Source organism: Lathyrus oleraceus, chromosome 2, assembly GCF_024323335.1.
Source record: "Lathyrus oleraceus cultivar Zhongwan6 chromosome 2, CAAS_Psat_ZW6_1.0, whole genome shotgun sequence".
NCBI lineage: Eukaryota > Viridiplantae > Streptophyta > Magnoliopsida > Fabales > Fabaceae > Lathyrus > Lathyrus oleraceus.
The window spans coordinates 470,955,727-470,964,242 of NC_066580.1; the positions used below are offsets into that span (position 1 = coordinate 470,955,727).

An 8,516-nucleotide genomic window follows, 5' to 3' on the forward strand; every position below is an offset into this window, starting at 1 on the left:
AAACCCTCAGATGGCTAGTGATCAATTCAATAAGACCCTCAGGCTTGAATCTTTTAACCTCTTTATCTTCTAAACAAGACTTAAGAGGATGACTTGCTTATTGTTTCCACATGATATGCAAAGATGTAATGCCTAATGTCCTAAAAGATGAAATGCAATATGTTAAGCTAGTCCCAAGAGAGGAGGGCAAATTTTGAGGTGTTACACCTTGTTGGCACATTTACTTTATACATGTTTGTTTTGTATGTGTTCGTATCCCCGCAGGTAGCGCAGTTCCTTCGTCAAGGACTGCCTTTTTGCATGAGTTTACCAAACCCTAACCCTTCATTGATTTTTCTTCTCCTAAACACACGTTTACTCATTCTACTACAGGTGAGTAAGTCTCCAAAGGTCGAGCATCCGGTAGATTGCGTAGTAACGTCGTCCGCCCCCAAAACATAATCCTTAACCCCGTAGTTAGCCGAACTACGGCTTGCTCTAATTCTCATTCCAGATGAGATACGTAGGCATAAGACGCGATGTCTTAGCGAGCACACATCCCCCCAACCCATAGGTCAGCCGAGCTACGAAGACTCTGATTCTCATATTCAGATGAGATACGTATGCAGTGGATGCGATATGTATCTCATCTGAATATGAGAATCAAAGTCTTCGTAGCTCGGCTGACCTATGGGTTGGGGGGATGTATGCTCGCTAAGACATCGCGTCTTATGCCTACGTATCTCATCTGGAATGAGAATCAGAGCAAGCCGTAGTTCGGCTAACTACGGGGTTAAGGATTATGTTTTGGGGGCGGACGACGTTACTACGCAATCTACTGGATGCTCGACCTTTGGAGACTTACTCACTTGTAGTAGAAGGAGTAAACGTGTGTTTAGGAGAAGAAAAATCAATGAAGGGTTAGGGTTTGGTAAACTCATGCAAAAAGGCAGTCCTTGACGAAGGAACTGCGCTACCTGCGGGGATACGAACACATACAAAACAAACATGTATAAAGTAAATGTGCCAACAAGGCAATCAGAATAAATCTCCCAAATGGTATCCCACAAGCAAAGTGAAATATCCAGCGAGCTATCCCTGCAAAAGTCATGTGAGCCTTCACAAAAACTCAACAAAAGGGTTAGTGAAACAAGATAAGGATTAGGAGAAAACGTGTTATGGCAAACGTAAGTCAGATTAGAGCAAAACAGTATGGTTTTTCATGGATAACAGTATGGTTTCAGAAACCTCAAACCCTGTGGCATACACTTCAGAAATTAAACGATTAAGCATTCAAGGCATTATTTATACATTCACACATAATTATGAACCCGTGGGCAAAAACCTAATGAAATTCATCCATCATACCTCAAACATTCAGAGTATTCAACTTCAAAGCACAAAGGTAATGGGAATAAGGACAAACCTGATTGGAGAGATCGGTTGAAATCAAATGGCACGGCTGGATTTGCAAACCAATGTTAGGGTTTGCTTGAGCTGAAAGTGTGTGAGTCAGAATGAACCTTTCAGAGTTGCCTGGAGGTTGCTCTGAACTCTGTTAGCTCTTCTCTCACTATCTTTTTCCCCAGGGTTCTTCTCTCACTATCTTTTTCCCAGACAGGGTAATAGGAATAGAATCCCTTTTTTGTTTCACTGAAACTCTGAATTTATAACCTGATTTTTGTGGACCTGTGGGCTCAAATGAGAGAGGTCCAAGTCCAAGATTTTTTCTTTTATTTATTTATTTATTTATTTATTTATTTTTCTTTTTTTTTCTTTTTCGTTTTTCGTTTTTTTTTTTCGTTTTTTTTTTCAAAACACGTGGGCTTCGCCTAGCGAGCATGACAGCTCATGAACAAACCTTTGCTCCTTCAAGATTAACGTTTTGACTGACGAATAGACCCCTGTTGGAAGTAACTCAAGTCTTTCCCTTGTGTTAACTGATCATCTAAATAGAGCCCACAAAGTGTCCTGGATGATGTTCAAGCTTCTTGGATCCGATTCCGATTGCCATGATGAAATACAAATGCTAAATGACCTAAAAATGAATGCATGCATGAGGTGTAAAGCGTATGCTTCCAGGAAAAATGAAGGGTAAATTTTGGGGTATTACAGCTGCCCCTATTCAATCAACTAGAGAGCTGGAAAGAAGATAGTAGTAGCTTTCGTGCTTTCGAGATATCAAGGGATTGAATAGAATAAAAGCCCGAAAATTTGCACTGAAGTGAAGTGAAGTAACAATGCCCTGTCAGAATCGGCAAAGAGGTGGTCTTGAAAGAAGAATCCGTCTGGTACGGTGAGAGTCAGTCTGAATACCGAAAAAGAATGTTGCCCTGGATACCAAAATAAATGGTAACACAGAAATAACCATGGCCTGAATGCCGCTCATCCTTCTGAATACTGGAAATGACTTTGATCTGAACATCGGGAGATATGAGATTATTAATATCGGTCTGAACACCGAGAGGCTGGCCTGAATGCCACAAGTTGCGTCGACCTGAACGTCGGAAACTTCTTCGATCTGAACATCGGAAAATTGGCCTGAATGCCACAAGTTGCATCGACCTGAACGTCGGAAACTTCTTCGATCTGAACATCGCAAAAATTGGCCTGAATGCCACAAGTTGGATCGACCTGAACGTCGGAAACTTCTTCGATCTGAACATCGGAAAACTGGCCTGAATGCCACAAGTTGTATCGACCTGAACGTCGGAAACTTCTTCGATCTGAACATCGGAAAACTGGCCTGAATGCCACAAGTTGCATCGACCTGAACGTCGGAAACTTCTTCGATCTGAACATCGGAAAACTGCATGAGGGCACCAAAAAAAAAATCTTGGACTTGGACCTCTCTCATTTGAGCCCACAGGTCCACAAAAATCAGGTTATAAATTCAGAGTTTCAGTGAAACAAAAGGCCATTCTATTCCTATTACCCTGTCTGGGAAAAAGATAGTGAGAGAAGAACCCTGGGGAAAAATATAGTGAGAGAAGAGCTAACAGAGTTCAGAGCAACCTCTAGGCAACTCTGAAAGGTTCATTCTGACTCACACACTTTCAGCTCAAGCAAACCCTAACATTGGTTTGCAAATCCAGCCGTGCCATTTGATTTCAACCGATCTCTCCAATCAGGTTTGCCCTTATTCCCAATACCTTTGCGCTTTGAAGTTGAATACTCTGAATGTTTGAGGTATGATGGATGAATTTCATTAGGTTTTTGCCCACGGGTTCATAATTATGTATGAATGTATAAATAATGCCTTGAATGCTTAATCGTTTAATTTCTGAAGTGTATGCCACAGGGTTTGAGGTTTCTGAAACCCTACTGTTATCCATGAAAAACCATACTGTTTTGCTCTAATCTGACTTACGTTTGTCATAGCATGTTTTCTCCTAATCCTTATCTTGTTTCACTAACCCTTTTGTTGAGTTTTTGTGAAGGCTCACATGACTTTTGCAGGGATAGCTCGCTGGATATTCCACTTTGCTTGTGGGATACCATTTGGGAGATTTATTCTGATTGCCTTGTTGGCACATTTACTTTATACATGTTTGTTTTGTATGTGTTCGTATCCCCGCAGGTAGCGCGGTTCCTTCGCCAAGGACTGCCTTTTTGCATGAGTTTACCAAACCCTAACCCTTCATTGATTTTTCTTCTCCTAAAAACACATTTACTCCTTCTACTACAGGTGAGTAAGTCTCCAAAGGTCGAGCATCCGGTAGATTGCGTAGTAACGTCGTCCGCCCCCAAAACATAATCCTTAACCCCGTAGTTAGCCGAACTACGGCTTGCTCTGATTCTCATTCCAGATGAGATACGTAGGCATAAGACGCGATGTCTTAGCGAGCACACATCCCCCCAACCCATAGGTCAGCCGAGCTACGAAGACTCTGATTCTTATATTCATATGAGATACGTATGCAGTGGATGCGACATCCGCGCGAGTCATTGTCATTTAACCCTTTTTTTAGTAAACAACACAAGATAAACTCACACCCTTTAGACAAGAACTACCAAAGTGGATCCCATAGAGTACTACGGATGCGTAGGGGTGCTAATACCTTCCCTTCGCATAACCGACTCCCGAACCCAAGATTTGGTTGCGAGACCTTGTCTTTTCCTTTCCTCTTTTCAGGTTTACTTCGAGCGTTTCCTTTCCCTCCTTTGGGATAAATAACGCACGGTGGCGACTCTTCTGTCATTTTCTTTCGCCGGTTGTTTTTTCGCACACTGTATTTTTCAGGTTGCGACACCGTGATGTGGACATATCCTCATCATGTTTTTGTATCTCTCCCACACATCGTAGAGAGATTCTACATCTTTTTGTCTGAATCCGTTGATTTGAGCTCTCAGCATAGCAGTTTTGCTTGGCGGAAAATATCGGGATAAGAAAACGTTCTTCAGTTCTTCCCATGTTGTAACTGAGTTGGATGGCAAGGATTGCAACCAAGCCCAAGCTCTGTCTCTTAGAGAGAAAGGAAAGAGGCATAGTCTTATCGCATCTTGAGATACACCATTCGCCTTCACAGTGTCTGCGTACTGCACAAACTTGGTCAAATGTTCATTAGGGTCATCCGTAGGATTTCCAGCAAATTGATGTTGTTGGACGACTGATAATAATGCGGGTTTTAACTCGAAATCATTTCGATTGATAGCAGGGGCAACAATGCTGTTGTGAGGTTCTTATTGGGACGGGGTAGCGTAGAACTTAAGAGGATGATTTTGTGGTTCCACTGTAGCCATGGTTAGTTTTTCAACTGGTTCAGTAGTAGGAAAGAAGATATCGGAAATATTGTACCTTCGTTGGTACTCTAGTATTCAGCATCTTAAATATAAGAAACTTTCTAATTCTGTGATTGGTGGTGCTAAGTTGTCGCCTTGTGAGCGAGTACTTGGCATACAATCGGGGGAAATAAGGGAAAGGAGATTAGTTTTTACCTTAGTCTATACTGTGCAACGAAAGAATCACACTATTTGACTAAATCGGGTCCCCGACAATGGCGCCAAAAACTTGATACGTCTCGTGACTATATATAGAATATAGTCTATCGGGTACTTGACTGCAAGTGCACAGTCTAGTCGTTTTTAAAAGATATCGAACCCACAGGGACCGATGGTCAAACTAATGCTACCGACGTTACTATGTTTAGCTAAGGAAATGATTTTTAGAAGTTTGGTTGAACGAAAATTAAATCTAAGGGAAGTTAAGTTTTAAGAAAATATTAATAGGGGGATATCGGTATGCAACACATTAATCGTCAGGGATTCGATAAGTCACCGGTGTAAATTTTAAGTACCAAATATCTTTCAGTAGAAAGTACTTATTTAAAAGGCTTTATCTCACACTCTCGTGGTTGTTGACTCAGACTATACTTTTAAGTCAGAATGTACGCTCTCGCTGTCCCATTTGAAGTTAAAAATAATTTTTGAAAATAAATAAGTTCTAATTGCTTTTAAAGTGCTCTTACTGTTTTTAAAATCAATGCCTAGTTTTTACTATCCAGTTCGGCCCTCACGCTCTCGCGATTATCGGTTCTCACCTTAGGTAATTTCCCACTCTCGTGGCAAAATCGTATTAAATTGCTCCTCACTCTTGTGACAAAGTTAGTTAAATTTAAATTAAAAACCACAGCTAAAAAGATTGTTTGAGAAAAGAAGTTGTACACCGACTATTATTAAATTCCGTCTAATTGAGTTGTTTACATACCAATACCGGTAGTTTAGCCGGACATGTTAAATAACGCAAACACAGACGAACATAAACAAATCAACAATAAAGCAAACATGATAATAATAATAATAATGCAATAACAATAATAATTGAATAAAAACCTGGAAATTGGATTAATAGAATATGTCGAATCTTGAAGTACTTGAGCAGTCCTCCACAGGTCGGTAGGATTCTGCTTCTTCGAAATAATTGCTTAAACTAAATTAAATAAATTGCAGTAGTTCCCCAGTGTAGGAAACTACTACTTTGGCTAAATGAAAAACGGAAAGGGAAAGGGAAAATCAAAGCTCTGAACGGAACGGTAAACAAATTGCGATAAAAGAAAACAATGTTGCTGAAGAAAAATAAAATAAAAGCAGAATTGTTGTGGAAAATAAAATGCGAAGAAAGGTCTTGAAAGATGGCTTTAGAGAGGAAAATTAAGCGTGCTTCAGAGAGGAAAAATTAAGTGTGCCTGTAGGTTTCCAACTTCCATCCTTTTATATTCTCCATTTGGTCTTGGCAGTTGAGAGAAATAAGGGTGACTTGGTTGAGTGAGAAATCCACGGGAAAGTGGCTGAGGAATGAGAAATAAGGGTGTGTGGATCACTTTTGTTGACAGATTCAATACGCTGATTTTGGCCTTGTGACGGTCGTGACAGATATTGTGACGGTCGTCACATGCACATAATTTGTATTCTCTGCTTTTCTGCTGTTTTCTCTTCCGTTTCTTCTTCTTTTCCTTCCTTTTCTATACTTCGCTCATTTAAGCATGGGAATTGAAATACCTGCAAAAATAACTCGAACACTTGCGGAATAATCGGAATATAAATGAAAGTGGTACGATTTTTGAGTATAAATCAAGGCAAATATACGATGTAGTTTCGCGTTATCAACATGTGTAACATTGACAAGGCAAGACAGAGTGTGTTTGGGTGAACACAGTCTTAGAGACTTAGGTGGGGTTATAATTAGAATAACATTTTATAAAGTTGGAAAATAGATCCATTACGGTTAACATTTTGACGCATTCACGCAATCATGTTATTTATAACCGTTAGATCTTAATCACACGGTCTAAAAAAATAACATTATTTTTTATATAATAATTAGAAAATGTCAATCTTAAATCAGAACCTTCTGATCTTGATTAGTCAGCCATAAAGCTTTACTGTGTAACTGCATGTACTCTTTGACAGTAGGAAATCATGATCCATAAAATATAGTGTTTATATCATTATAATGGTTATATGCTATAATAGTAAATATAACAAGATTTGCTTAGCTCCAACATAAAATGCATGGTCATGCTTATAATAATATGTAACAATCAAGTTAAAAACTATATACTTCTACGAATAAAATTAGTTAAAAAGTTATCATTATTGAGATATTAGATATAATTCAAGTTGAGTTGCGTGTCCCAAGCCCAAAGCTAATTAGGATTTTGGGTTTGTTACTTAGTTTGTTATTTTACTTAGTAGTCAAGTCACTTAAGTGTATATAAATAGACACTTTGTAATTAAGTTTTATCATTCAATTCAATAATACAATCCTCATTTCCTTATTCTCTCTTTCTCTTTTCACTAAAAGTGCCTCAAGCACTAACAAATTCGTATCTAGAGTTCATGTTAGATTCTTGATCGTCTTTTCAAGAATCTCACGCCAGAGATCGTGTTTTCGGAATCGTGGGTTGTTATTGATCAATCGCTATAAAGATGAATGGTAACGAAAATTTACCAAACTCCCTTCCAACTCTTGACGACAAGAACTGGCTTCGATGGAGAAAACAAATGCAATCTCTATTTGGCTTTCATAAAATCCTAGAAGTGGTTACTAATGGTGTTCCTGTGGTTGGTGAAGGTGCAACCGACACACAGAGAACTGCTCACAAGGATGCCAAGAAAAAGGATTGCAAGACGGCATTTTACATCCAATCAGCGGTTGATGCGACTAATTTCGATAAAATCGCTCATGCTGAATCAGCGAAGGAGGCATGAGATATTCTTTTCAAGTACTATGAAGAAGGAAAAAAAAGTCAAGGTTGTCAAATTGCAAACTTTGCGACGACAATATGAATTATTGTTGATGGGAGAAGACGAAAAGATTACAGGCTATGTGTCGAAGGTGCATAAACCCATCCATCTCATAAAGGGTTATGGTGAAACCCTAACTAATAAGATGATATTGAGAAGGTAATGTGTATGTTGAACTCTCACTTTTATCATGTTATCATATCTATTCAAGAATCCAACAATCTTGAAACCCTAAAACTGGAAGATTTGGTTGGTTCGTTGGAGGCGTATGAGATTAGAATCGTCGAAAGGAAAGGAGTTCAAGACTCGATACAAGCATAATATGCTCAGTCATGTAAGAAGAATGATGGTTGCAACAAGTTCAAAGGAAAAATCGATAAGACTCGGGGCAAAAGGTCTTGGTCTAATCCTCACAAGAATAAGGTCGATGATAGAGCTTCCAAATCCTCAAAAAGAGGAGAAGGAAATTCCTATCAGAAAGACAAAGAAGAGAAAAAAGGTGTGCAGTGCTATAACTGTGAAAATTAGGTCACTTGGCCAATCATTGTTGATACAAGAAAGACAAGGGATCAGAAAAAGGAAAGGAGGAAGGAGAGAACCTTGCACGTCAAGATTCAGATAATTCTGATGATATGGTGGTTATGGATGCAGTTGTAGATGACCATGTCGAATCCAAGATCTGGTTCCTCGACTCAGGCTGCTCGAATCACATGATTGGTCAAAAAAGTATGGTTAGTAGATTTCGACAAGTCGAAAAAGAGCAAGGTCAAACTTGTTGATAATAACTTGTT

General features: G+C 39.2%; 1 non-coding gene across 1 annotated transcript; it reads left to right on the forward strand.

Annotated features, from left to right (window-relative positions):
* Nucleotides 1–4,228: 4,228 nt before the first annotated feature.
* Nucleotides 4,229–4,335, forward strand: LOC127124577 (small nucleolar RNA R71). Its single transcript, XR_007804053.1, has one exon. It is a non-coding gene; the product is annotated as a small nucleolar RNA R71 (small nucleolar RNA).
* The last annotated feature ends 4,181 nt before the right edge of the window (nt 4,336–8,516 follow it).